Genomic DNA, 27,634 nt, shown 5'->3' on the forward strand with positions numbered 1-27,634 from the left:
TTACTCCCTCCATTCCATCTACACAAGGCTGGGCTGATGCCTAGCCTGTGCCTCGTGCTACCCACCACCAGCCTTCTTCGTTCTTTTTAGCTGCTGGAGCAGCGTGTCTGCAGTTCCAATAAAGGTAAGCCCTGGGGTGCTAATTTACTGGTGTGGGGACTCAGGGAATCGAAAAGATAAAAGAATTTTTAAAAATTAATTTGCTGAACGCATGACATGATTATTATTAAGATGCAGCCCCTCACATTTTCATCTTGCTTGTGGCCATTTGGCTATTCTTCTCTGCAGGGACATTCACTCTCCTAGATGGCCGACCCTTCCTGGGGTTAGGAGTCAGCCTGCGGCCCCTTTGTGATTGGCTGCATCTCTGCATTTTTAGCCAATCGGAGACGCCGGCAGGCGAAAGCCGGCCCCTCCAGCCAAGGTCCACATTTAAGGGCCTGGCTGGGCCTGGAAGTCCTTCTCTGTACTTGCTCCCCCTTCTCAAACTATGACTTAATTACTGCTACCCCATGACCTTGGACACATGGACCACTACGCTCCTTGCAGACCTACCAGTGAGTGATGGATGAACTCTCCCATTGCCTCCTCCACTAACTGAACTACTTTATGTGCCTATTTTCTCTGCCTTCCTGCCTCCCTCCCTGCAGCCAATCCTACTTCATCTCTCACTGCATTTGCATTTGAAGCCTATTTTTGAAAGTCGAATTTAGCTTTGTGTGTGCCTTTTTCATCCGTGCGCCTCTTTGCACTGCATTTGAGCCACTATCTTTAAAAAGTAGTTTCCTTTAGGACTGATTTGTGCCCGTTTTGTTCACTAGAACTGTGCAGTGTAGCCACTCTTCCTCATTCCTCTACTAACCTCTACCACTCCTTTTGCTCTTACCATCTCACCCATCTTATCTAACTGCTACACTATCACCTATTCCCCACCCCCTCTCACGGAGTCCATAAGGAAAAAGCACAAAAAGACATCTTGAGTGCAAACCCTGGCCTTCCCATCGCAGACACTTATGTTAGCGCTTCTTCCAGAGAGATCTTCACTGATGACCTCTTCTCTCCCCTCTCCAGATCCATAAACCCCTCATATGAACTCTCTCTCCTTCCACATCTTCTACCATTAATGGTGGTACCAAGTGGGAAGTCCTCTTGGCCGGCTTCTCATCTTCACGTTGCTTCGTTAATGTCTGCCACACAGGCATTATCTTGGTTCAGGGTCCTAAACCCAACCTCCATTTATTTGACCGGATCCTGCTGTCTCTCATTAACTTCCTTCCTTTTCCTGCCTCTCCTCCGACTACCCTATCTAGCCCTCCCCTCCTACTAGTGTACTATGCCCCTGTACCCCACCTCAGAAAACTTTCAAAGGCAGAGACCTCTTTCATCTGGCGACTCTTACACCTGCTCATCCAACAAACATGCCACTGACATCTGCCTCCTTCTTGAAGACACTGACCATAACATTCTCGCTCTTGCCGAGAAATGGTTTAATGCCAGCTCAGTCACTGCTTTTGACTCCCTCCTCCCTGATGGCTTCAGGATCATTTCCAAGCTTCGACCTCATTGTGCTGGCCTTAATGAGTGGGTTCCTTCCTCCATCTCTCTTCCTTTGAGCGCCTGGTGTGCAAGGTGGTCATTTCGCCCTCCTCCACCTTGACCACTGCCACATTTACTGGCCTCCAGACGCTTCCACCCTGTTCCTCTCTGAATGGGCTGATTTCTGTTCTTCCTTACTTTTATCCACCTCCAATTTCCTGCTATTGGGGGATTTCAACATCCAATTGGACTCCCCTGTCACAGCATCTACTCTTTTCATTGCCCTCTGCACCTCTTTATCCCTCTCCATTTTTTTTCTCTCTCTCTTCTCCCCTGTCACACCTGAAGAAGTTACCAGAGTTGTCAGCTCCATGAAAGTGTCTTCTAAACAGGTTTCCCCTTGCTCATCCAGAACCATCAAGGACAACCTAGGCTCCTCTGCCCCTGCACTCTCTGATTTCTGTAATCATTCTTTTGCCACTGGATCTTTCCCCTCCTGCCTCAAGCACTCACTTGTGCACCCCTGGTGAAAAAACCTTCAACAGACCCTATCTGTCCAGCCAACTACTGCCCTATTTCCATCACCCCCTTCCTGGGGAAATTGCTGGAGAAGTTGGCCTTGCCAACGCAACTCGCACACCAAACTTGTTGGTGGTCTCCGCGGCCATCAATCTGGATTTCGAGCATCCAGAGGCACGGACACTGCTCTTCTAAACACCTGTGAGGAGCTGCTTGCATCTCTTGACTCCGACTCCCCAGCTATACTCATCCTACTCGATCCCTCCTCTGCCTTTGACATGGTCAACCATTCCATCCTCATACAAAGGCTCCACGATACACTTGGTATCTCGGATCGTGCACTGGACTGGCTGACATCCTTCCTTTCTGACCGCTCGTCCCAAGTCATCCTGGGCTCCTTCTCCTCTCCTACTTCCTTCTCCACCTGTGCTGTCCCCCAGGGCTCTATCCTATCCCCTTGGCTCTTTAACATCTACCTTGCTCAACTTGCACGCCTCATCTCCCCTTTTTCCCCCAACTTCCAGTGTTATGCAGACACAGTTCTCACGTCGACACGTGTTTCAGTTGCTCTCTGCGAGCATCATCATTAATACTCTCTCTGTACGGCAACCTTCTTCAGGACAAAACAACCCATTTTTCAGGCACATATATTGACATGGGCCACACCATCTCCTATCCAATGGGGTCAGGAGGGACAGTTGGAATCTGGAGGCAAATTGTATTAAGATGATGCTCGCAGAGAGCAACTGAAACACGTGTCGACGTGAGAACTGTGGGAATAACAGAACACAGACTTGTGTGATACCCCAAATTGGTGGGGATGTTTTCACAATGAATTGTAAACACATTGAAAGATAACAGATGTTCTTACTGTTTTTTATATACAGACCATTTTTTCAAAGAATGAAGTGTAGAATGAGAGACTGATGAGGAAAGTATGAATGTGAACGAATGAAGTAAGAGTATGGGCCATAGAGTTATATGAATTGTTTAATATATTTTTTGATACAGCATATTTGCTTGAATAAAAGAAAATAAGTTTGGGAACTGTAAACCGAGCTCAAACTACTTGTGTACTCCGTCATCTTTGTATTGGTCGACTAGTTCAAACCCTGTGGTATTTTTGTCAGATTGACCTGTAGAACTAGGGACGTTAAAACAGGTACGCCTTCTCTTTTTTGCATCCTCGTTATAATCCTACACTCTCATACCTGTCATACGCCTAGACCCTCATCACGGTCCTACTTTTTGGCTCCATCGTAGACACCTTGTTAGGGGTAACACCTTTCTGTTGGACATTGTTTACTGCCTTGGTAACCGTGGCTCAAGGGCGTGTTTGAACATTATTGATGTTGTCAATCCGGATGTTACAGAGAGCAAAAGCATTGTATGGGCCTCCATAGAAGGCTTTGTAAACTGCATGAACATCTCTCTCAGCGCAGTTATCAGACTATATCAAAGTGCAACCTAGTAAAAAGTAAAAAGCTGTCACCAGCCTCTGGCCAGCCACTAATCGGAGCATCAGGAATAAGAATGAGTTACTTAACTGTAGTTCTCCAGGGTTGGCATCTTTCATAGAGGCATATGCTTGAATTAATTCCGGCTGTCAGGAGGGAATCCCTAGCACCCAACATATGTGAAAGCAGTACATTGCATACATGGATTATGGAAAACAAAGCTCGTAAACTAATAGCCTGATCGAATCTATGTGTTTACTACAACCCCCAGAAGTCTAGCCAAAAACGCAGATTTTTTTTTTCTTTCAACCCCCATTACACCACATACATATGCAGGGGGAGACCCCCAACCAGCACCCCCATACTACTATTATATCATATATATATATATATATATATATATATATATATATTTCTCTGAGGTTTGTGGAATCTGCTTAGATCACATGCTGTGCATAAGCCGACATCTAGTGGAAGCTGCGGAGTATTACAGTTTGTTTTTCGAAACTCAAAAAAGGGCGTCGACACAGGGCGTGCCAGTAATACTATCCCTAGTGTGACGTCCACTGTACCCATGATCCCTCACGTGTCTAGGACCCTCAGATTGTTTTTTTCCGCCATACTGGTTGGAAGCATTTCGCGGAGTTCCCTGGCCTTAGCCATACTTTTGCTAAATATTGTTAAATGTACCCATTTCTCCACCCCAACGTCGAGTCACCGAACTTCCACACTCGACGCCGGCCCGGAGAAGAATTCGACAGTCGACAGCTGCACGACAGATTTGGGCCTCGGAAGGCCTCTGGCCTCGGCCCTCGCCTTGGAAGGCCGCTGACCTCGGCCCTGCAAGTAGGGAGAGTGGGGGGTGGACATACTCTACACTCTTTTGGTATATAGGTACATTCTTATATATTCCTACACTTACAAGCCCGCTGCCACAAGGTGCGTATGGAGGGTACCCCTTTCCAATTCTGCCCCAAGTGCAACCGCAAGTACCCTTGGGTCGACAGGCACGCCACGTGCAATCTCTGCTTGCCGAGGGACCACCCCGAGGCGAACTGCAGAGCGTGTAGTAGGTTTAAACCCAAAACACTTAAGGACCGTTCGATCAAGCGTTGGGCCCACCACGCCAGGCGTCACGAGGCCATGGCAGCGGAGGGCGCCTTCAGCGATGGCAGCGACGCCGTGCTTTCGGACGGCGAGGGCATTATGGCATCGAAAGACAGCCGAGCGCAAGTCCCCGACCTCGGAAGGTCATACCGGCAGGGCAGCTATGGGGAAGACCCCCGGCGGCACAAGCGCTTCCCACAGCACTTCCACAAAACACATGAAGTCCAACAGGGACTTGACACGCACGTCGAGTTCTCGGAAAGAGGCACATAGAGAACGGTCCGAATCGGCGTCCTCTGGGCGTTCTCGATCAAGATCGCTGCATGACTCCAGGCAATCATCCACTGTTGCCAAGAGTGCCTCCCTCCCCAAGGTAATGGAAGTTCGATCGTCGGAGGACGAAGCCGACTTCCATCCCCAGACCGCACTCCAGGAGTCGGCGCCCGCAGACCACGTTACGGCGGCTCCCGAGCCCCTACACTCGAAGGATAGGGACACCACCCCCGAACATCGACGCCAGGCGTCGAAAGGCTCCGAAGGGGCGAAAAAACAGGGAAAACACTCTTCCACTCACGGGGAGGGGGAAAAACAACAAAGGAAGCAGCCTCTGCCTACTTCCACACCTTTAAAACACTCCACTCCTCATAAACAGACAGACAAGTCCAAGTCTTCTGCTATCACAAGGACCCCTGCTCAGACCACCAAGTCTAGTTAGGATAAGTCAGAGAAACTTCCAGAAAGAGTCATCCCCAGTTCTAGAGAATGGTCTAGTGATGACAGACAGGGTCATGTCAAGGATGTCATTATTGGCAGATTTTTACGCAAAAAACCCTGAACATTAAATTTTCTCTCTTATACTCCCGACGGGTCAGCACCCTCAGGCTCTAAGGATCCTATACCTCCAAGTAAAAAGTCCCGGTTTGAAACACCAACACGGTCTTCGGACCCCTTCTATGTACAGCCCTACTCTCAGTATCAAGGAGAGACATCCTTTTGTGAGGATCCAGATTTAGGCATGTTGGAAGAACAAACTGGTACAGGCTACTATCGGGATGATGAGGACCAAGAAGAGGATGAGGACGACCCGGAAACCTACAGAGTAGATTCCAAGGTAGATAAGGAACTCCCGGTTACCGACTCCCCTGTCGACAACCAACCTCTCCTGAATGAAGTTCTGTCTCGAGCAGCTGAACATTTCCACATTGACACCCAGGGTGCTCAAGAGGAGAGGGACTTCGCCGAGGAGTTAGTGGGAGAAAGGAGGCCTGTTGCTCAGGCCATCCCTATCCTGAAGTCTATTCAGAGGAGAATAGACCCTTCACTTGTAAATCCTAACTTCACCAGAGCAGTGAACCCCAGTGAACCCCAGGATTGGGAAACTTTTCAGGGCAGCCCAATCAGACCCACTGTATATAAGGGGGCATCTGAAGCCAGACTCCCTGGTTGTTACAAACACCCGTAAGAGGGCTGGAACACCCTTGTCATTGTCCAAAGCTCCTCCCGACAAGGAGAGCAAGAAACTGTATGGTTTGGGCAGGAAAGTAGCCTCCACTTCCGCCTACCAGGCAAGGATTGCCAACTCCACCACCCTGTTGGCCAGCTACAACTGCCATCAGTGGGAAGAAGTCGCGGCACTCAGACTCCGCCCCAGAACCCTTAAAGAGCCAGTTGGCATGAGTTTCGGCGGAGGGAAGAGCCGTGTCCAGTTGCATTTTAAAAGCAACCTTTGATGCGGCGGATAACGCCGGCAGATTGATAGCAGAAGGAACTGTTATCAAGAGACACGCTTGGTTACGGCAGTCTGGATTCAAAGCTGAAACCCAAGCATCATTGTTAGATAAACCGGTGGAGCCGGATCTGTTTGGTAAGGCGGTCGAGGACGCGCTGAAAAATGCCAAGGACGAGTATGAAACGCTCAAATCCCTAGGCCAACTAACCAATAAACCCCCTAATCGGAGAGGGAATGGCAATTTTCGTCGCCCACGCGGCCAAAATTCCCAGAGAGGATCTAACTATTCCCAGGGGCAGGGTACACCGTGGAGCAATAATAACCAACAGTCTACCCAGGGTTACGGCAGGGGTAATAAAAGAGGACGTGGAAAAGGTAGAGGCAGCCCCAGTAGAGGAGGCGGCACGCCTCCACCAAAACAGTGAGGCTCCGTTCAGGGTCCCTTCTCACGCAACCCCAGTAGGGGGACGCATTTCCAACTTCACCCAAGCTTGGGAAGGGATCACATCAGACAGATGGGTGCTGTCCACAGTATCCGCAGGGTACTGCATAGAACTGTTAGAGCGTCCCAGAAACCATCCTCCACAACAAAAAATACATTCCTTGGTCCACCAGAAGATCCTCCTCGATGAGCTCGTCAATCTGCTAGCAAAGGACGCGATAGAACTCGTCCCGGGACACCAGGTAAACAAGGGAATTTATTCAACTTACTTCCTTGTGCTAAAAAAAGATTTGACAATGCGCCCAGTATTGGACTTACGGCCTGCAAAAAAGTATGTCAAGCCCCAAAAGTTTCGCATGACTACTCTCCAGGAGGTAATCCCCCCTCCTAAAAAAGGGGGATTACATGGCAACATTGGACATGAAAGATGCCTATTTTCATATTTCCATGTTCCCAGCGCACAAAGTACTTGCGCTTCAAGGTGGACAGTCGGCACTACCAGTTCAAGGTACTGCCCTTCGGGATAGCTTCGGCTCCAAGGGTATTCACCAAGGTACTGGCGGTGGCGGCAGCACACCTACGCAGGGAGGCAATCCCGGTGTACCCTTACGTGGACGACTGGCTCATCACGGGGGAGACCCCAGTAATTTGCAGAGCAAACATTCAAAGGCCTATCGACCTCCTCTTCGAAATCGGCATCTCAATAAACGAGAAAAAGTCAAGTCTGGTGCCAAGCACATCCAAACAGTTTCCTTCCGAGGAAAGAATTCAGAATATACTGCTGCAAATTCGGCAATATCAGTCCGGTCACCAGATAACGGTACGCAAAGCAATGTCACAACCGATGCATGCCTGACGGGGTGGGGAGCTCACCATCTCCACCACACAGCTCAGGGTCTCTGGTCGCACTCAGTGGCCAAGAATCACATCAACCTGTTAGAGCTTCTGGCAGTATTCAGAGCACTTCAAGCGTTCGAGCCCTACCTGTTAAATCTGTCAGTGCAAATCCGGACGGACAGCACTACAGCCATGTTCTACCTGAACAAGCAAGGAGGGACTCGGTCGCCAAATCTGTCCAAGCTTGCCCAGAAAATCTGGATAAGGGCACTCAGACGGAACATCTTCTTGTCATCGCAACATGTTCCAGGGGATCTCAATTCCCTAACGGATGCTCTGAGCAGAGACCCCCTCCCAGAGGAACACGAATGGTGTCTACACAGAGAAGTCGTAGAAGATATCTTCTCTCAGTGGGGTATTCCCACTATAGACCTATTCGCCAAAAGCGAAAACAGACAATGCCCAGGATTTGCATCCAGGTTCCCCCAACCAGACTCCCAGGGGAACGCCCTGTGGATGAACTGGTCAGGGATGTTTGCGTACGCTTTTCCACCAACTCCTCTAATCAGGAAGGTGGTCAACAAGATGAACAGAGAATCGATGATGCTCGTCCTAGTTGCTCCCATGTGGGCAAGACAACCGTGGTTCCCACACTTACGCAGATTGGCGGTGTGCGAACCCATCAAACATCCGGGCTGGTACAACCTACTGTCCCAGCACCAAGGACAAGCAGTGCATCCTCAACTCAATGAACCTGGCAGCATGGCTCCTGAGGTCATAGAGTTCGGACATCTCAATTTACCACAGAGGTGTATGGACATCCTAAAGGAATCTAGGAAACCTAACACGAGGCACTGCTACTTTGACAAATGGAAGAGATTTGTTATCTGGTGCCAGAATAAACAAATGAACCCAGTTGATTGCACTCCTTCCACTATTGTTACATACATGCTCCACCTGCTGGATGCAGGACTGGTTTTTAACTCACTGAAGATACATCTGGCAGCCCTGTCAGCATACACCACTTCCCATAACAAGGTGTCGTGGTGGAAAGTACCAGTAGTTAAAGCCTTCATGGAAGGAGTAAAGAGACTTCACCCTCCTATTTCAAACCCAACACCAGGATGGGACCTTAACGTGGTGCTATCTAAGCTCATGGGCCCCCCATTGAGCCCATGCACAAAAGCAGTCTCAAACACCTGACTTACAAAATGGCCTTCTTAGTAGCAATTACATCTATAAGAGTCGTCAGTGAAATTCAGGCTCTGTCAGTGCAAGATCCCTTCTTCACTGTCCATAAAGATAAACTGGTTTTACGTACACACCCTAGGTTCTCACCTACGTTTATTTCAAAATTCCACGTGAACCAGTCCATCGAGCTTCCGGCTTTCTTCCAAGACCCACAAAGCTCGGCTGAGGTGAAACTACACACACTAGATGTGCGTAGGGCGGTCCTCTACTATGTAAACAAGACCAGACCGCTAAGGAAAACAGATCAGCTGTGTGTCTCCGTAGCTACAGGAAGAGAGGGGGATCGCGTCTCTAATGGTGCCATCTCTAAGTGGATTATTAATTGTATCCAACTGTGTTACTCACTTTCTGAAAAAATTCTGCCTTTCACGCCTAGGGCCCACTCTACAAGAGGCATTGGGGCCACTCTGGCTTTCATTGCAAATGTACCCCTTGACACCATTTGCAAAGCAGCTACTTGGAGCTCTATTCACACTTTTACTCAGCACTACTGCATTGACACTCATTCCAAGACAGATATACAAGTGGGACAAGCGGTTCTAAGACATTTATTTGCTCATGACCCTTCTCACATCCCAGCTCCTTCTTCAGGTACTGCTCGCTAATCTATGCACAGCATGTGATATAAGCAGATTCCACAAGCCTCAGAAGGGATACATTACTCACCGTAATCGTATTTCTGATGCTTGTATCTGCTTAGATTCACATGCGACCCACCCTTCCTCCCCTCTGAGAGAAGGCGCATGGATGCTTGTAGGCTTACCTTTCTATCTATCTGCTTGGATTAGCTACTCCTCATGCTACCTCATGTCAGAAAAAATACAATCTGAAGGTCCTAGACGCGTGAGGGATCATGGGTACAGTGGACGTCACACTAGGGATAGCATTACTGGCACGCCCTGTGTCGACACCCTTTTTCGAGTTTCAAAAAACAAACTGTACTACTCCGCAGCTTCCACTAGATGTCGGCCTATGCACAGCATGTGAATCTAAGCAGATACAAGCATCAGAAATACGATTACGGTGAGTAATGTATTTATATATATATATATATATATATTGTAAGGCGGAGGTCGCAAAAAAAATAAAAATAAATAAAAATCGGAATTTCGGGAGTCGACATTTTGGTCTATTTCCGCCTTATCCATCTCAATGTTGGTCATTTTTGCTTCAGACAATGAGGTTGACAGGCTTTAGCTGCACCCAATTCAGCCACCTTCAGATCTGAATCCCCAGTCGCGTGACTAGGTGTTCAGGGAGCGAGGTGAAGCTTCGCCAGAGAGGTGGGTGGGTTGCATGTGAATATATGAAATCTAGCAACTCTGGGGAACTACAGTTACAGGTGTAAGGAAGGCATGGTAACAACAGTAAGACAGACAAAAGTGACCACAGTTCAAGGGTGTTTATTAAACTTCAACAAGGGTATGATAAACGCCTATCTAATCCTAAATCTACAGATGGGACCAGACTATGACCATCAAATAATAATAACGCAGTTCTAGTAGTGTACTGTCAAAATAATAGGGCCTATACTAAAAAAAAAACTACTGCCAATCCTTACCTCTAAATAAAAATAGTGTGGGGCTAGTGTTTATGAAAAAGAAAGAAGTGTTCACAAAAATGATATGTCAGGATGTTCAGGACGTTGGCCTCCCATCCCCACGTTTTCAGCACCGGACAAGGCAGTTCAATCAAGTGAAGCACAATCTCTGGCTTCTTTAGCACGAGGATACAGTTCAATCATTAGCATCAGGGCCTTTTGTGCTCAAGTCTCTTTGCCCATCAAAGTCTCTTCATGCAGAGGGCCTGATACGACAAAACGGTATCCAGTGATTCCATCGAATACAAAGCATCGAATGCAAAAGCACTGAATGCAAAAGTATCGAAAAAAATGCATTTTATTTTTTTTAAAGGTAAAGGTTTTATTTTTAGTATAATGGGCTTTAAGGGGCAAAAAAACAGGGGTTGAGGGGGGCCCCCATAAAATTTTCTGCAGCCAGGCTCAGATCCCTTTAATACAACGATCGTCACTTTGGATGGCCCTCTTCCGGGCTCAGATCCTCTTTCACAATGTTCATAGGATATTCTTTCTCGGGTGACTCACGGTTCACCCCAGATGCCCCTCAGCCGGGCTCTGATCTCCTCCTTAATACAATTAGTCTCCCTCAACAGGGTTCGGACCAATTTCAGTTAGCTTCAACTATCGAAGACTTTCGAATGTGCACAAGGTTTGTTTTGACCCGTTGCAGGACCACTTCAATTTTACAATTCCTTTTTACATTTGCCACCATTCAGTTGGATACCTAACAGAGACCTTCAAATGGCCCCCATTTGGCGCTGGACCACTCTGTTTATGGTATCTTGCCTGTCCATTGTATTGGGACATGTCAGGTGGCTCTGGTGTTAGTCCGCCTTGGCTTCAAAAGTTCCGTCACTCATCCGCTGTTTAATTATATTTGCGTCACTTTTCTCATACACTTCACACACTGTTCTCTTCAGTTTTCTCGAAACAATATTACTGTTTGCAACCTTGGCTTTAACACAGACTGGTCTGGTATCAGTCTCCCCAACTCACCGGCTGCGCAGACTTAACTGGCGCTGCTTTGTTGTAGGAGCCAAGGACAGAACCATAGCAGCAAACAATCCTCCCGCCTTGGCTATAGACGCAAGAGAGCCCCTGAAACCTCCAACACACAATGCAGGTTTCTTCAGCTTTGATTCCGGGTCTTACGTTACTTATTCTCGAAGGCTCATGAAAGTAACAGTCTTTCTCTGAAAAGGTCAAGGGTACTTCCCTCCTTGCAACCCTTTTCAGTCTTGCAGTCTTTCTTCTTGTATTAAACTGCAATCTTGGAACTGCTACTTCCTCGTGTGCTTTGCCTTGCTCAGGGTGTGCTTTCGTGCTCCGCCTTTTATCGGTGTGGGGAAGTGTGATGGAAGTCAGGTGTGTGTAATGATCAGTAATTGCCCGACCATTGTATTGGGACATGTCAGGTATACGGCTCAGTGTTAGTTCGTTTTCTCTTACAGAGAGCTGTCTGTGAGAAAGGGTTTGTGTCGGAAAAGAGAGTCGGGGGGTTGAGTTTCTAAGTATCCTATCTAGTATGAAGGGAGAAAGGTGTTACAGGGAAGGGGATACCCTCTCTCACCAGACGGTTTCTCACTTCAACTCCTCGAAGACCCCTCATCCAGCTGATCCACCTGCACTGGTCCACCCCCAGGAACTGGATCCAAAAGCGATGGCCGTGTCCTGGCCAGCTGGATGACAGATCCCTGGGGACTAGCGGGTGAGACACCTTCAGGTTTCTCACACAGTTAAGTATTTAATTATTCTCCAGCATTGAATCTTTCATAGATTCACACGCTTGAATAGAGCACCAAGCAGTAATAGCATGCATATGGCTTCATTTTCATCCCAAAATGATAATATAGATATTAGCATAAACATACACATACCAGGGCATATGTATGCAGGAATAGTGTTGGAAAGGGTGGGAAAAGGCTGCATATACCTTTAAAGAAAAGAGATGTCACAGCACCCGATGGCCAACCACTCATTCAATCTTGGAATGGCCAGCACGGCAGTAGTGACTTGCAAAGGTATGAAGAGTCTTTCACATAGCAGCTCAGCTGACATCACAAAGATACGATGGCATGCACCACCACCATGTCACGCTCACCTGATTCCCACGGAGGCGCAGGTTTGGCTTCGAGTGCTGATGCTTCTTCAATGGTGAAGTGCAGGACTCTGAAGATGGACAGGTAGGGCCCCTCTACTCTGGCTTCTCTGGCTCGCAGGAATATTCCCCTGTGCGTGAAAGGGGAGTATTACCTACTGACGGAATAATGCTCAAGCCTTCCACTCCCTTCCAACCCTCCACGATTCCCTGTGAAGTCTCACCTTAGGGTCTGGAAGGATGAGTTCTCCATCCTGCTTCTGATGCAGGGGCGCGTTGAAACCCAGTTACTTCACTGGATTGAGGTTTGATGGAAGTTCAAATAAGCTTGACTATTCAGGTAAGGCGCTGTAAGAGTTCTGTTGCAAGTTCAAAAGTTCAAGCTTAATAATAATGTTCATTGTCTTATTGCAGCAAGCTCTAACGCTCATGTCTTTTTCCCCTTAGGGGCCGGGGTTCGGAATGCCGGAGATATGGCGCCGACCCGAAGTGAAACGTGCAGTTCCAATAAATGACAGGTAAGTTCGGGATGAGTGTTCGGGTAATGTCTTTGCATTCGCTCATTCAATGTCTTTGTCTTTTTTCCCCCATAGGGGCCGGGGTCCGGAATGCCAGGAAGCGGCAGGAGCCGAAATGAAATGGGAATGACCCAACAGGTAAGTCTTAGAAGGAAACTGAGCTTTTCCTATTCCCTTCCTTCTCTCACCTTGTGTTCTTGTCTTTCTCTCTCTAGGCTCTGGGAAGTGGCTGCGGATCCGGATGATCGCTGCTGAAGATGGAGGTGCCAGGAAAGGTGAGTGAAATGCAGCGCCGCAGCGATCGAAGCGAAATGCTTTTAAAAATGATGTCTTCCCTTTCAGGATCGTCGGTGTGATGTCTCCGTGATACAGCTTTAGCAGGTAAGGTCTTCTTTCTCTACCAATTCTCTCTTATCTCCCTTTGCAGGTGACCCAGGATGCTGACAGGCGTGGCTGAAGTCCAGAAGCAGGAGCTGACACGGTGAGCGTCCAGCTGCGAGAAGCAGAACAACGCGAAGCGTGAGTTGCTGATCGGGCGTGGTTTAAATAGCTTTGGAAGAAGTTCCAGGTATGTATCCTTCCACCGATCAGGTATGTATCCTTCCCCGACCACACCCAGGTGGAAGTAGTCCCACAGGTAAAGTAGTCCATTCAGGCCCCAAGAGGGCCTGGATGTAGCAGCATGGTCTGCATCAGGTAAGTGCACATTAAAACACTTGAACACATGTCTAGCTTTATGAGCCTGGCGCCTAAGGCGCCAGGACAGGGGTCCAACATGAGCCTGGCGCCTAAGGCGCCAGGACTGTGTCCAAAGGGCCCCAGCTTGGGCCCGCTGGCACTTCCCTGGGGGAAATGATGCCTGCCTCTGGGGTTGCTGGGTCGGGCCTGGCTCCTTGGAGGTAGGCATCATGACACACCATTGCTGCTCAGCCTCTTTTTGAGTGCGCTTTTACTAGGCTTGAGAACAAAAGTCCCAGCATCTCATGACAATGGGTAATGCAGGAAATGGCTAATCGTGGCAATCTTTGCTTATTGCTTTGACAAGGCTTGATCATCCTTCGGAGGACCACCATAAGCTAACAGACAGACAACCTGACATCCTGAAATAGATTGTGTGTTGCATGTAAAACTTGAAGTTGCGTATTACGTCCAAAGAATGCAAGATCCGTTCTGCTGGAGTCAGGTAGTCTTTAAAGAAATCTGGTAGAGAGATCAACTCGCAAAACAAACTTGGAAATTACTTTAGGGAGGAATTTAGGGTGTGGCTAGAGAACTGCCCTGTCCTTATGGATCTTGGTAAGTGGCTGATTGAGACACAGAGATTGGAGCACTCCAGTCCATCTGGCGGATGTAACTGCAACGAGAAACGCAGCTTTTTAAGAACAACAAATGACTTACCTCTCAGTAATGTTCTTTCTTATCGATGTTCCTGCCACGGAATCCTCATCTATGATATCCATATCCCAGCACAGCTGTTCTTCCGAAACCTTTCCACCAGCATTGGGCACTGCACGACTGACGGTTCCGTCCGATGCCTCTACATGCCCAGTGCCGGAAATTGCATTGGGGCCAGTATAAGTAGCAGTGCCACGCCTACTGACCTCAGTTTCACTCTTTTTCCCCAGCGCTGTGGGACTGTAGAACTGATAGTCTACTAGCTTCCTGCAAGAGGGGCAGGTAGGATGAGGAACCCGTGGTAGGAACATCTATCAGAAAGAACATTACCGAGAGGCAAGTCATTTGTTCTTCTAATGGATTCTTTCTTGCCACAGATTCCTCATCTATGATAGACTCCCAAATCAGTACGTAATCTGGAGGACGGAGGAGGGAAGAAAGCAAGACCACCACCGAAACCACAAAACTCTGAAGGATTGCCCTACCAAAACGTGCATCCTGTTCCTTAAGGAAATCTAAGCAGTAATGCTTAGCGAACGTATGCAGAGACTTCCCACGTCATCGCCTGGCAAATGTCCAGGACAGGGACTCCATCACCCCCGCCCTCTGCACGGCAGAGGTGGCAGTCTCTCCTCTGGTGGAATGAACCCCGAGACCCTCAGGTACATCCTTCCCAGCCATATAGTAGCAATCTGAGATGCAAAGAATGATCCACCTGGACAGGGTCTGCATGATCACACAGCCCTGTCAGCACGAGCACCAGCTTAACCAACAAAAAGATGGTCATCCTTTCCTAGACTCTCCAGTATGAGACTAGAACTTAAGGGCCGTACCGGGTCCAGTCGATGAAATCATTCCTCTGCCTTCGAAAGGAGAGGCAGAGGAAAGAACACAGGAAGATGGATCTTGTGAGGAAGATGGAAATCCGAGATACCTTTGGCAGAAAGGAGGGCTCACACTATCAAAGTCACCTTCTTTATGGAAAAAAAAACAAATAAGGAGATAAAACAGACAAAGCCTGGATATAACTCACCCGTCTTGCGGAAGAGATGGTAACCCAGAAAATCCCCTTAAGGGTCAGCAATCTAATAGAACAGGAATGAAGTTGCTCAAACGGAGCACCCAAAATATATCTTAAAACTAGATTCAAATCCCAAATCAGAACCACAAACTGGCAGGGAGTAAACAGATTACACAAACCCTGCAAGAACGGTATAAAAATAGGAATTGTGAAAAACAAGCCCTGTTTTGGGGACCTCTGGAATGCAGAAATAGCAGCGAGGTAACCCTTCACAGTGCCAATCCACAGGCCCGCTTGGTCCAATGAAAGCAGAAAATCCAATGCAGGAGACGACAGAGGACAGGATAAAGGATCCAGGCCTCTCTCCCGGAACCAATTTGAAAATGTACACAATCTGCAGGCTGAAATGGGTAGCTGGCCTCTGAGCTGAAAGGAGCACATCGAGGACGTAGCCCGACCAGCCACACTCCTTGTATCTCAGCCACTCAGTAGCCAAGCATGAAGGTTCAGGCTGCTAAAGTTCAGGCGGAGGACCCCCGCCCCTCCAAATGGGAGAGCAAGTCGACTCTCCTCGGAAGGTGCCAGGGAGGGTAGATGGACATCTCCAGCAATTCTGGAGACCACCTTTCCGCGGGCTCAGTCCGGGGTGATCAGGATCAGCATGGTTCCGAAGAGACATTCTCCTGAGGACCAGCAGGATGATGGGGATCAGCAGAAACACAAAGGAGTTTGAAAGTCCACTCGACCGTCAGTGCGTCCCCCAAAGCTCCCTGATGAGGAAATTCCCTGGAGCAGAAACAACTCGCACTTCCTGCTGACAAGCAAAGAAGTCCACTTGATGAGTCCCCCCAAAGAGAGAAGATCTCCTACAGAACTTCCCGACAGAGCTCCCACTTGAGAGGCCGAGGTCTGTCTGCTCAATGCATCTGCTGTGACGTTCTCCTATCCAGCCAGATGTGCCACCATCGGGGAGACATTGTTCTCCATGGCCCAAAACCACAGTCTCATTGCTTCTCTGCACAGAGGCAAGGACCCCACTCCACCTCGTTTGTTGAGGTAGTGCATAGCCACTGTGTTGTCTGTCAGGATTAGCACAGTCTTGCATCTTACAGAGGGGAGGAAAGCGAGCAGGGCCCACCTGATCGCTCTCAACTCCAGCAACTTGATGTACTCCTGAGACTCTGCAGAAGACCAGTCTGCTCACAGTAAGATATGGCAAGGGAGCACAACAACTGGTCAGAGATGCGTCTGACCACTGTCACCTGGGGCTAAGGTTACCAAAACAATCTGCCTTTCAGCAAGTTGTCTCGCCCGGCCCACCACGCTAGGCCCTGAGCGACCTCACTCGAGACCTCCAAAAGCTCCGACATGTGGCCCTGGAACTGCGACCATTGGCAACGAGGAAGACCTTAAGCGATCTCATGTGTAGCCTTGCCTACTGCACCACTAGGATGCAGGAGGACATGAGGCCAGAAGGTGCAGGAAGGCCAAGGCTCAGACTTGTGTCTGTGATTGGAGGACATTGATCATCTGAAAAATGTTCGCCACTCGATCCTCAGGTGAGAAACCCTGCCCATGTGAGTGTCCAAGACTGCCCCAATAAATTGGAGAGACTGGGACGGCAGAACCCGAGACTTTTTGAAGTACAGGCAAAAGCCCAAACTGTGCAAGAGAGTCCATGTACGGAGCAGATGTTCCAACATTTGTTACAGTCAGCGAGCTCTGGCAAGCAAGTCGTCCAGGTAGGGAAAGACATGGATGCCCTCGTTCCTGAGTCAAGCCACTACCACTTGGTGAAAACCCTGGGTGCCGACGAAAAGACTGAATGGCAGGAACTTGAATTGGTAATGATGTTGACCCATCACGCACTTTGGGTACCTTCCTGTGCTTCAGATGAATCGTTACATGAGCTAGGTGTCCTCAGGATCCAGGGAAACAAACTAGTCCTGCAGATCGATGAAGAGGATGAGGAATGGTTTCTGGAGTGGTACCTCTTTTTAATTTTTTTGCAGTGCCAGCCCACGTCATGACGAGTGGGCTTCTCAGCCTCGGCCTCAGATGACTGGACGAGAGACCCCACCGGAGACTTCAGCGACTGTCAGCCCAGGGCCAGCATACCGGCTCTGTCTCGCAGGGACTTGGGTTGCATCTTGGTGCACTGTGTGCAGGCCTCCGTGTCGTGAGTGAAAACCAAACACCATAAACAGACGTTGTGTGGGTCCGTCACCAATATTTTGGCCTCGCAATCAGAGCACCGCTTGAAACCAGAGATCTGTTGCGAAGACATATCAAGGTGAATCGAAAACATCTTAGTTTGGAAACGTCGAGTAAAACTCAAGTAGGTTCCCGATGCAGTGTGTGAGCATGCAGAAAAAATTAACTGGAGCATGGGGCGTGATATATGTATAGCGCCTGACATCACCTCCGGAGCCGACGATCGACCACTGCGCAAGATGGAACGTGTCAAAGTCCACTATGCCCCTTGTCGAGAACATTTCCGAGCAGCAGAGCTGTATGATGGCTATCTATCAAGATGAGGAATCTGCGGGAGAAAAGCAATCCATTGAAGATAGCGTTCTTTGCCAGAAGCTGATGGACCTCTTCCAGAAGGATGGGGCCGAGAGAGTGAGAGAGAGAGAGTCCGCAGACTGTGATCCGGTGGGTATTGTATAAAAGGAAGGCAATATCCCTGATTGATAACCTGTAGGGCCCACACATCGGACATGGTCTCCGACCACTCCCTGATGAACAGGGACAACCCTCGCCCACAGGTGAGGGTGCTGGAGCCCGTCACTTCAGTTTGGTCCCACGGGGAGCCGAGGGGACAGTGGCTGCCGCAATACCTCCTCACTGTGAATCGCTCCCTCTCTGGAAGCGTCTGCCTTGGTCCCTTCCCAGGGCAGGATGTCCACGGCCCCTCTGGGAAATGCAGTAAATGGCCATAAAACCCTTGCCCCACAATGAGGATTGCATGGTGGGCTGCTGAACTGAGAGTCCCAAGGACTTGGCGGTCGTCTTAGACGACTGGACTTTCTGGAGGGTGTCATAGGCTTTAGCTCCAAAAAAGTTATGTCTGTCAAAAGGCATGTCTAGCAGCCTTGACTGGACGCCGGCCACAAACCCGGACGTCCTTAGCCAAGAATGGCACCTTACCACTGTGCTAGTGGTTATGGACTTGCCCACACAGTCCGCTGTGTCTAGGCCAGATTGCAGCATCTGACGTGCTGCTTCCTTGCTGTCTGAGACCAAGGACAGAAATCCAGGTCTCATTTCGCCCTCTGGAACGTGCTCTTCCGCACCAGCTAAAGCCGGACAGAGGCCAAAGGAGAACTTCACCATGGCACAAGATGCATTCACGGCCCACAGTGCTAGACTGCCTGATGCAAACACAGTCTTGCCACACAAGTCTAGCCTCTTGCTTTCCCCGTTTGGTGGAATGGACAGAAAGGTGGAGGTCTTGAGGCTTCCTGTAGCGGCCTGTACCACCAGGCTTTCAGGTGAAGCACGGGCAGAGAGGAAAGCTGGGTCCTAAGGTGCAGGACAGTGCTTCCTCGCCAAATCCCCGTCCACTGGAGCAACAGAGGCAGGTGGTTGCTCCCACACCTCCAACACTGGGGCTTCTACTGCCATGTTGAATGGCAGCAGCATGTCTTTCTTTGGAGCATCATCCAGAATGTCACAGAGTTCATATTGCACTCTTGACCTGGGTGGTGCAAAGAGACCCAGGGTATAGGCCACCATTGCCATCAGGCACTGAAAAGCGGCCTGAGGTTTACCTGGTGCTGGTAGAATGTAAAAACTTCGGAGAAGTGTGCAGCCTGCTGGCCCCTTGCCAGACAGCTGCCAGGTCCCGCATGCTGTCACTGCCATAGAACTCCTCCAGGAAGTCCTTCTCTTCCCTAGAACCCATGCGATCCATCCCAAATGGGATCTGGGTGCCTTCTTTGTCGTAAATGTCATACTTTTTCAAGATAAAAGCATCACTGGCAAGTGGGCCATACTCCACCTGAGTGCACAGCGCCAACCGACAACGAAGACAATGCCGTGACTGGAGCCTGACGGCGCAGAGCGGCCTCGCTCTACGGGTGGACTGGGCCCGAGACTGTAGGCATGCCGAAGTGGTCACCCGAGGATACCCTGCCAGTCGCAGAAAACGCGTTAGACCCAATCAGTGCGAAAGCCAACTGTGCCCCGCCTACACAACAGGTGCCGGGCCGAAGCTGCCAGAGCCGAAGCCACTGGTGCCTTGGCAAAGTTACCAAGCTTCTGTAGGCGAAAACGTTCCTGTTTGTCTTTTGAGGGGATTAGGTTGGGAAGGGTACCTGTGCCTACCACTCTGGAGAACCCTTGGAGTGGTGGCTCTTTCTTCGAGGAAGAAGAGTGCTGATGAGAAGACTCACTTTGAGAGCACAACCTCTTATGGCGTTTCTTCTTTTTCTTCTCCATGCGTGGAGCCATTCGATCTTCGGAACGAAGATCCACGCCGTGCGACCTCAGACCTTCTCCTTGTGGATGAAGGTGCACAATTCCGCTGTCCGCTCCCTCCTTAAGGGCCTTTGGGTGCAGCGACTGGCATGACCCGCAATCCTGGGTGGTGCGGTCTTCACCTAGACAGTGCAAGCAAACACAGTGGGGATCAAAGACAGACATCTGTATACCGCAGTCCGCGCTTGGCTTGAAGCCAGAGGCCCTCGACGGAGTCGGCATGACAAAACACTTTAGAGTAGCTCGACAAACACGTTCCCCGATAAGCAAACAGAGTGCATGGAAAAAAGGAACTGAGGTCATGGGGCGCGGCAATGCTATTCATATCGGCCGAGACGTCATTTCCGGCATGTGGAGGCATCGGGCGGACCCGACCTGGAGTCGCACAGTGCCCCGTCCGCGGAAAGGTTTCTGAAGATGGCTGCACTGGGATATGTACATATGAGATGAGGAATACGTGGCAGGAAGGATTGCATCAGAAAGATATTATGTCACATGTATCCACCGGCTCGTACCGTGGCTTCATTAATGCTGTCAAAACTGTGTTCAATTCTCACGCAGGTACAGGATGTAGTACTGGTGCAAACAAACAAGGCAGTCTCTTCAAGAAAGTCTTAACTCTAGGATCTGAGAAGAACAAAAATGCCGGGCCTTTTGAGTAAAGGGTGATTGCAGACAATGTGGACTTTGATGGATGCCTGCAACAGACCTCCCTTCACTGGCACCAACGAATATGGCAACGCCTGTGATACAATAATTGCATTAAGGTCCAGACCCTCTCTTTTCACACCACATTGTGAAATGTTTCCATCTCTACGCTTAACTCCTGCGCATGTTAGTGACTTTGGAGCCTGCAGAATCGACAGGCATGCCTCTGGCAAGTTTAAGTGGTGATATTTAAAGTATTCAGAAGCCATGATGTGAGTGAAAGAGACGCAGAGTCATGGTGGTTTATCAGGATTTGCTGTCTTGTTAGAAGCAGTGGGTGTGCTACTGAGGCAAATGGGATTCACCCCTGACATCTTAATCAATCTGCGGTACACTATCCGTCACCCCCATGCTGCGGCTATGAGGATCATTTTCCATGGCTGTTCACTGACCTATATGAGCACTCTGGGTACTATAGGAATTGGCAGGGAGGAATATATAAATTTCCCTCCCGATGGGTTTGTAAACGCATGCCCCCAGAGATCCTCGTTTCCAGAACCTTGGTGTTTTCTCTGGTGGTGAAAAGATCTGTGGGCCAGATGCCCCAAAACCGTAAGATTTGCTGCATTTGTTTGTGGTCTAGTTCCCACTCGTGGGATGATGCATCGCCCCTTGCTGAGACAATCAGTGAGCGCACTTTCTTTTCCTGGAAGGTGCTTCGTCTTGATTGTGATGTTTTGCCTTACAGCCCACGCTCACATGCACTGGCCTCCATGGACAGAACCATAGTTGTGTGCCACCTTGCTTTTTTGTATAGAGCATGAAAGTTGTGTTGTCCATCTGCACGGCACCAATGCAGTTGTTGAGAACCGGTTGCAAGGAGGTTGGAGGCCAGTTGATGGCTCTTATCTCCAACACATTGATGTGTAGAATGAATTCTGCCTCCAACCACACACCTTTAACTTACAAATGATTTACTGTTTACCCCACCTTGCCAGGGAAGCGTCCGTCCTCAGGGTAGCTGTGGATGTCTGGAGCAGGTTGTTATTGCGTGTCAAACAACGTAGTGCTCGTCAAAAGCACTGGCTCAATTCAAGGCAACCTTCCCATGAGCCTGCGCTTTGCACTCTGTGCAAAGTCACTGTGCCAACCTTGTTTCCTACCCACTGTCTCCCTAAGGGTAACAGGAACAGGACCCTGACACAGTGTTATCCGGCGCATGGAGGAGAATTAATGCACAAGAGTGGGGGAGGGGCAGACCCTTGCAGACTAACCCAATACGACTCTCCCCAAAGACCCTACCAGAGATTTTCTCTAAATCAAACCTGGGATTTTCGGTAGAAAAATATTCCTGAACCCCTTGGGAGCATAACTAGTTAATTGCCAGGTCCCAAAGAAACAGAATGTTCAGGACTGCATCTCCCAGGATGGATCATGTTTAAAGTTCCAAATCCCGGAGCAGATTCTGGAATGCCTACCAAGGATTCAGAGAAAGATACGCTATGCAGAAACAATAGCAAGTTCAGGGAGACCCTCTTCGACAACAGAGGTGGATCCTTGAAGGAAAAAGCCTAATTAATTCTAACCCCCCCTTCCCAGCAGCAGTGCATGTAAAGGAGAATATCTTACTCTCCGTCTCTCCTGCCGCATTTGAGAGACATTCTTCATTCCCCCAGAAAGCCAATCCCTTGAGCCCAGAATAGGGGTGTGCTTCAGTGAGGAAGACATGAGCCACCGGATCCCCAGAAGAGGGGTGTGCTTTAAATGAGAGTGAGGAGAGCCCCATGTTACGCTCACCTGATCTCCGTTGGGGCACGGTTGGGGCCCTCCCTGGAGTTGACTCCCCTGGATCCAGTTCTACCCTCAACTGCTGTAGGGTGGACGGCTCTGGTCACTGGCAAAGCCCTTGGGAGAAGGTGAGAGGCAGTGAAAATGCGGTGGTTGGATTGCGATCCCCCTCAAACTCCTCTTGCCAGAATGAGAGAAGCATGCGTTTTACCATAAACTCTCACCTGTTTAGTAAAGATGAGCTCTCCGTCCTGCTTCTCTTCAGCAGGGGCGCTGTAGATAGACCTAGTTGCTTCACTGCTCCGTATACGTGATGGCCCAGACCGGCTGCGACCAATCCTCTTTTTGAGGTAAGTGTTCATAATAATGATTATTGTTCGTAAGTTTTTGCAATGTCTTTTCCAACGGTTCTGGCTCGTAATTCTAATTACGTCTTTCCTTTTCCCAATAGATGTGAAGATGGCCCCGCAGTCTCGCGGCGTTGGGAACGAGCCTGCACGGTGCCAGAAGGGTGATGAAGCGGCCCCACTGGCGGGTAAGTTGTTTTTTTAGGTAAAACGCAAGGCTTAGGTATTGCGCGGCCAAGCGTTAAGTGGTTATGCAGTTTCTAACCTTGTGCGTTCCTTTTCCCTTGCAGGGATAATCTGGCGTCGACTGGTGGAGAGCGGCGGTCCGAAAACCTGTCAGCGGCTGGTAGATGGAAGATCCCTGAAGATTCTGGACGAGAACAAGACTCCCGCGTAGGCGCGCTCGGACAGGTGAGGACGAGACGCAGGAACAGGTAAGGTGCGCACTGCGTTGAGATGGCTGGATTCAGATGAGATGCGCGCGGTGCTTTGAGCAATGGTATGGTTGGCTTCAGGTAAGGTGCGCACTGCGTTGAGAGCAATGGTATGGCTGGGTTCAGACGAGATGCGCGTGGTGCTGTGAGCAATGGTATGGCTGGCTTCAGGTAAGGTGCGTGGAGCATTGGGAGCGATGGTATGGCTGGATTCAGATGAGATGTGCGCTGTGCTGTGAGCGATGATATGGCTGGATTCAGGTAAGATGCGCGCGTTACAGATGATGTCCAGGCCCAGCGTGCAGAGCTGGAAGCAGGTAAGAGCTGCAGACGGCGGTGAGCGTTACGCTGCTGAGGGCAGATTAACGCAAAGCCTCTACATGCCGGTGGGGCTGGCTTAAATAGCCTGGCTCCAGCCACTCCCCACTCCCCTTTAGCCCCGCCTTGTGGCCCCACCTCACCACTCCCATAGACTCCTGCATGTGCCTGCCAATGTCTTCTAATGGCCATGCCCGGCCTGAGTGCACGTGCCTTGGATTCAAAGTGTGCAGAGCACACTTTCTTATGAGCCTGGCGCCAAGACAGGGTCCATTTCGACCCTAGAGGATGAACGTGTTGGCCCTGGGTTGGTGGCCATGAGCCCAGAAGAGGGGTGTGCCTTCAATGAGGAAGAGCTGAGCCACTGGAACCCCTGAAGAGGGGAGTGCTACATTGGGGGGCAGGAGAGTTTATTTAAGCCAAGAGTGGGGTGTGCACCAGTGAGGGGGAGGAGAGCCCTTTGAGAGCAGAAGAACGATACCTTAGAAACCCTTGACCTGAGAGGGAGGTGGAAAGTAGCAAGAGAGATTAACTTTGGTCCCGGAAAGAGGGGATGAGCAGCAATAGGAGAGAGCCTTGAACCCCAGAAGATGGATAATAGCCCCCAAGAGCCCTGAAGAGGGGCGTTCTCAAGTGAAGATCGAGAAGGGAGAGATGGAGTGGAGAGAAAGAGAGAGAGAGAGAGAGAGACTTTGATCTCCGAAGAGTGGATGTGAAACAGAGGGAAAGCCCACTGGACCTGGAAGAGGGGAGTAAGTAACAAAGAGAAGAAGAGCCTAAGTGAAGGGGAGGACATCTTTGGGATACTTTCCAAAGTGAAGAAGGCCTAAACCCCAAGAAAGGCAGAGAGGCTTGTGGTCCCTAAAAAAGGGATACATACTTGAGCAAACTAAACAGGAGACCTTCTAGTCTGTAACTTTAATGCCTTTTTGTTTGCGGTCCTCCATATACAATCCTTAGTTCAAGGAGTAGGTTTACCAAGAACCATTATGTCACAGCCATCCTGATGCAATTTTCATGCAATAATTATATCTTTTTCTGGTGCTTAATAAAACCTTTTAACGATATTCTAGTGTCAATAGTTGTGTACACCCTCGACCATGTGACAACCCACTGCGCGTCCATCTCTTCCTGCATTGGGCACATTTGTAACCTGCAATGGGGCACAGATGGAAACGAGGATATCATGGCCCAGGATGGATTTGAATTCCCACAACATAAACGCTTTCTTGTACAAGAACTGGGTTACTAGGCCCATACATGCTGTAATCCTTTCTGCCGACACCTGAAAAACAGTATTAACATTTCAAAGTCTACCCCCAGGGAACTGACTGCTTGAGCCGGAAAGAGAGCAGACTTTTTGATACAGATACAGAATAACCCCTTTCGGTGTTTGTCTTTCTCTTTCCCTACCTTCTCTCTCCTTGGCTACTTTTTTGTCTCCCACTCTTTCAGGCTCCCCCTAATCTCCTTCTGAACAGGGAGGGGCTGTTGGCTCATCATGTCCACATTGGATTTCAACATTCCTTCTCTGTTCTACAATAAAAGAATAGGCTGAAGGACCAGGAACCAATTCATCCTGGGATTGGCGTCTATTTCTAGCTAAGCATATTTGAGAGAGTCAGGAGAACTTGATACCGAAATACTCCAACCCCATAATAGCATAATTATGCGCTCTGGAGAAGAGCTTTCAACTAATAAAGATGTGTTACTCACTTCCCTGATGCTCTTAAGAGGGGGAAGACCATAAACCTTTTTGGAAGGCATCAGTTTGAAGGATTTGGAGAATGAGTGATTGAAAGAAATCAGGTATGTGAAGAAGGGGTGGTATTGCATTGGGACTCCTTCAATGTATGGAAGGCCTAATTTCCATGATTCCACTTCAGCTTGGCAGGTTATTTGGCAGTTTTCCCTTAAAAGGTTTTGCGATTGTCGAGAACGCGGGCATTGAACCAGAAAAAATATCTGGCAAGCCCTAAAAATGCATTACATACACTCCTTTGTTATTGGCGAGAGTATCTTTTGGACGAATACCATTTCCTGCGAAAGGACTAATCCATCATTCACAAATAGTCACTGTGGAATCAGCTAGATAAAGCAGCTTTCTTAAGGTTTAAGCTACACAATGCAGGGGTCTAACATGATTTACTACGTATGGCAAAATAATCCATAGAGACTTCAGTCAATTCTTGATGAGGCTAAAGAATAGGGTTTGCAAGTTGCAGGAACATTGCTTGGTGTAGACCAAAGGCCAGTATGATGAACTGGAAAAGACCATCATGGGTGCAGAAAGCCATCTTCTCTCTGTCCTATGGAGTAAGAACAAGTTGCTAATAGCCCTTGATGAGGCTCAACATAGAAATGTACACAAAAAAGCCAACATTCTGTATTAGTTCATGGACACTAGGCATGGCGTAGTTGTCCAACTGGGCCATCTTTTTGACTTTAAAGAATTCTATATACAGAAGTGTCAGCTACAATTTGTCAGTACCTGGTCATGCTTCAGAAGGCATACTGACTTGGTTGGGGCTTTTGCTGTAGGGTACATGGGCATTAGACCATAAAAGAGGCTAGTTTCCTGAGCATGCCAATGTTAGGCCACTCAGGTATAACTCCTAACCCCTCCGGTCCACAGCTGAAAGGAGGCGGTTTCTGATAGTATCAGAGTTTAGAGTCCTGGCCATGAATTCTCCAGGCTGAAAGCTATCAAGGAGGGAAAGTTAATACTGGAGATGCTCAGCGATATGGTCCAACAATTTCTCCCACAGAATGCACTTAAATCAAAAGCAGACCTGCCTACATTTCAAAAACAAAAACCTGGAGATTTGATCACCCAATGCCCCGTACTCCTCGGCCAAAGACTCTGCCTTTCCACCCGCACAATTTTGCCTACAAGCCCACCCACTTTTTCAAATAGAAGGCAAACACTAGTGTTACGCCAGATATGGGTGCGATTTTCCTGCTATACTGTGCCTCCGCCCAAACCTCCATGTGATTAGCCACAAGCAGTCTGTTTGCTGCCAATTACATGAAGGTGTGGGCGGAGTTGCTGGGACAGCCAGAAATCCCAGAGACTCCACGCTCTTCCCGGAGACCCGAAGAAGAGCATGGAAACCTGGAGTCTCCAGGGGAAACCCTGAAACTAGGCAGGTCTGTTCAAAGGTTACCTACTGGGTAGAACAGAACTGTAGACGGATCTCGGACTTAAAGGTTATCTATAATGGCAAGAATCCCCAAGTCGGGGGGTGGACATGATCGGAAACGGACCGCCAGCCCGAGCATAGGTAGACCCGAGTAACACGAGGGCATCTGTGAGGGCTATGGGCCATTACCGGCCATGTGACAGCCATTTGCACCCTAGAGTTTGCATGGGGTGCGAATTATTAATTTCTTTTTTTCTGGAAATGGGCTCTGCACATACTGTGGGAGCTCATTCTCCAGGGAAAAAAAAAGAAATACAATAAAAAAAGGTGGCCACTGCCATACGAAAAGGGACTTAGTTGGAATGGAGGAGCTCCGGGACCAGAGCACAAAGTTCCAGTTCAGCAGGTAAGTGGATGAGAGTTTTTTATGTTTTGGGGGTAGGGTGGGGATGTGGGAAAGCAACAGGGAGATACTCCCTTTTACCTCCGCACAATCAACATGGCGCCATCCAGTGAAGGGCCTCAGGTGGTTGGAAACAGCGGGCAGACCACTGTATATTCACGCACATTGTTCCAACCACTTGATTGTCTGAGCGCCCTGGGTGTGAATGAAAGGTAAACCTGTGACGCTTTGAAACACATTGTGTATAGGCGCTATATTAACAATCCTATCCTATCCTACTGGGGGATGAGAGTTCAGATTTGTAAGAAAAGCAAGGTTCATTTATTTCCAAACATAGCTCAGAATTATGGTACTGGTGTGGGTGTCCTCTCTGATCTATATCTATCGCCTGTTTTCCCAAACTATCAAACGTACTTAGGGGAGTATGGGAACTGTGGATGAGGGAGCTGGGTTGCACCGATGGTGAAGTCGGAACTTGTCAAATTAACACTGAGCATGTCTGTTCACCAGAGACTCTTCCAGCGTTTGTGCTTCGACTTTGTGCTGTCGTTCCAGAAGTGAAGGGTCTTTGCATCCATG

The 27,634-nt window shown here is 49.0% G+C and overlaps 1 protein-coding gene across 3 annotated transcripts in view; it reads right to left on the bottom strand.

Moving 5' to 3' along the window:
• The window catches only part of CEP89 (centrosomal protein 89), a 1,655,177-nt gene that overhangs the window by 299,997 nt on the left and 1,327,546 nt on the right, over positions 1-27,634 (bottom strand). The gene's annotated exons all lie outside the window — the stretch shown is intronic.

The sequence above is a fragment of the Ambystoma mexicanum genome, chromosome 1q, assembly GCF_040938575.1.
Source record: "Ambystoma mexicanum isolate Mex_15411 chromosome 1q, UKY_AmexF1_1, whole genome shotgun sequence".
Classification (NCBI taxonomy): domain Eukaryota; kingdom Metazoa; phylum Chordata; class Amphibia; order Caudata; family Ambystomatidae; genus Ambystoma; species Ambystoma mexicanum.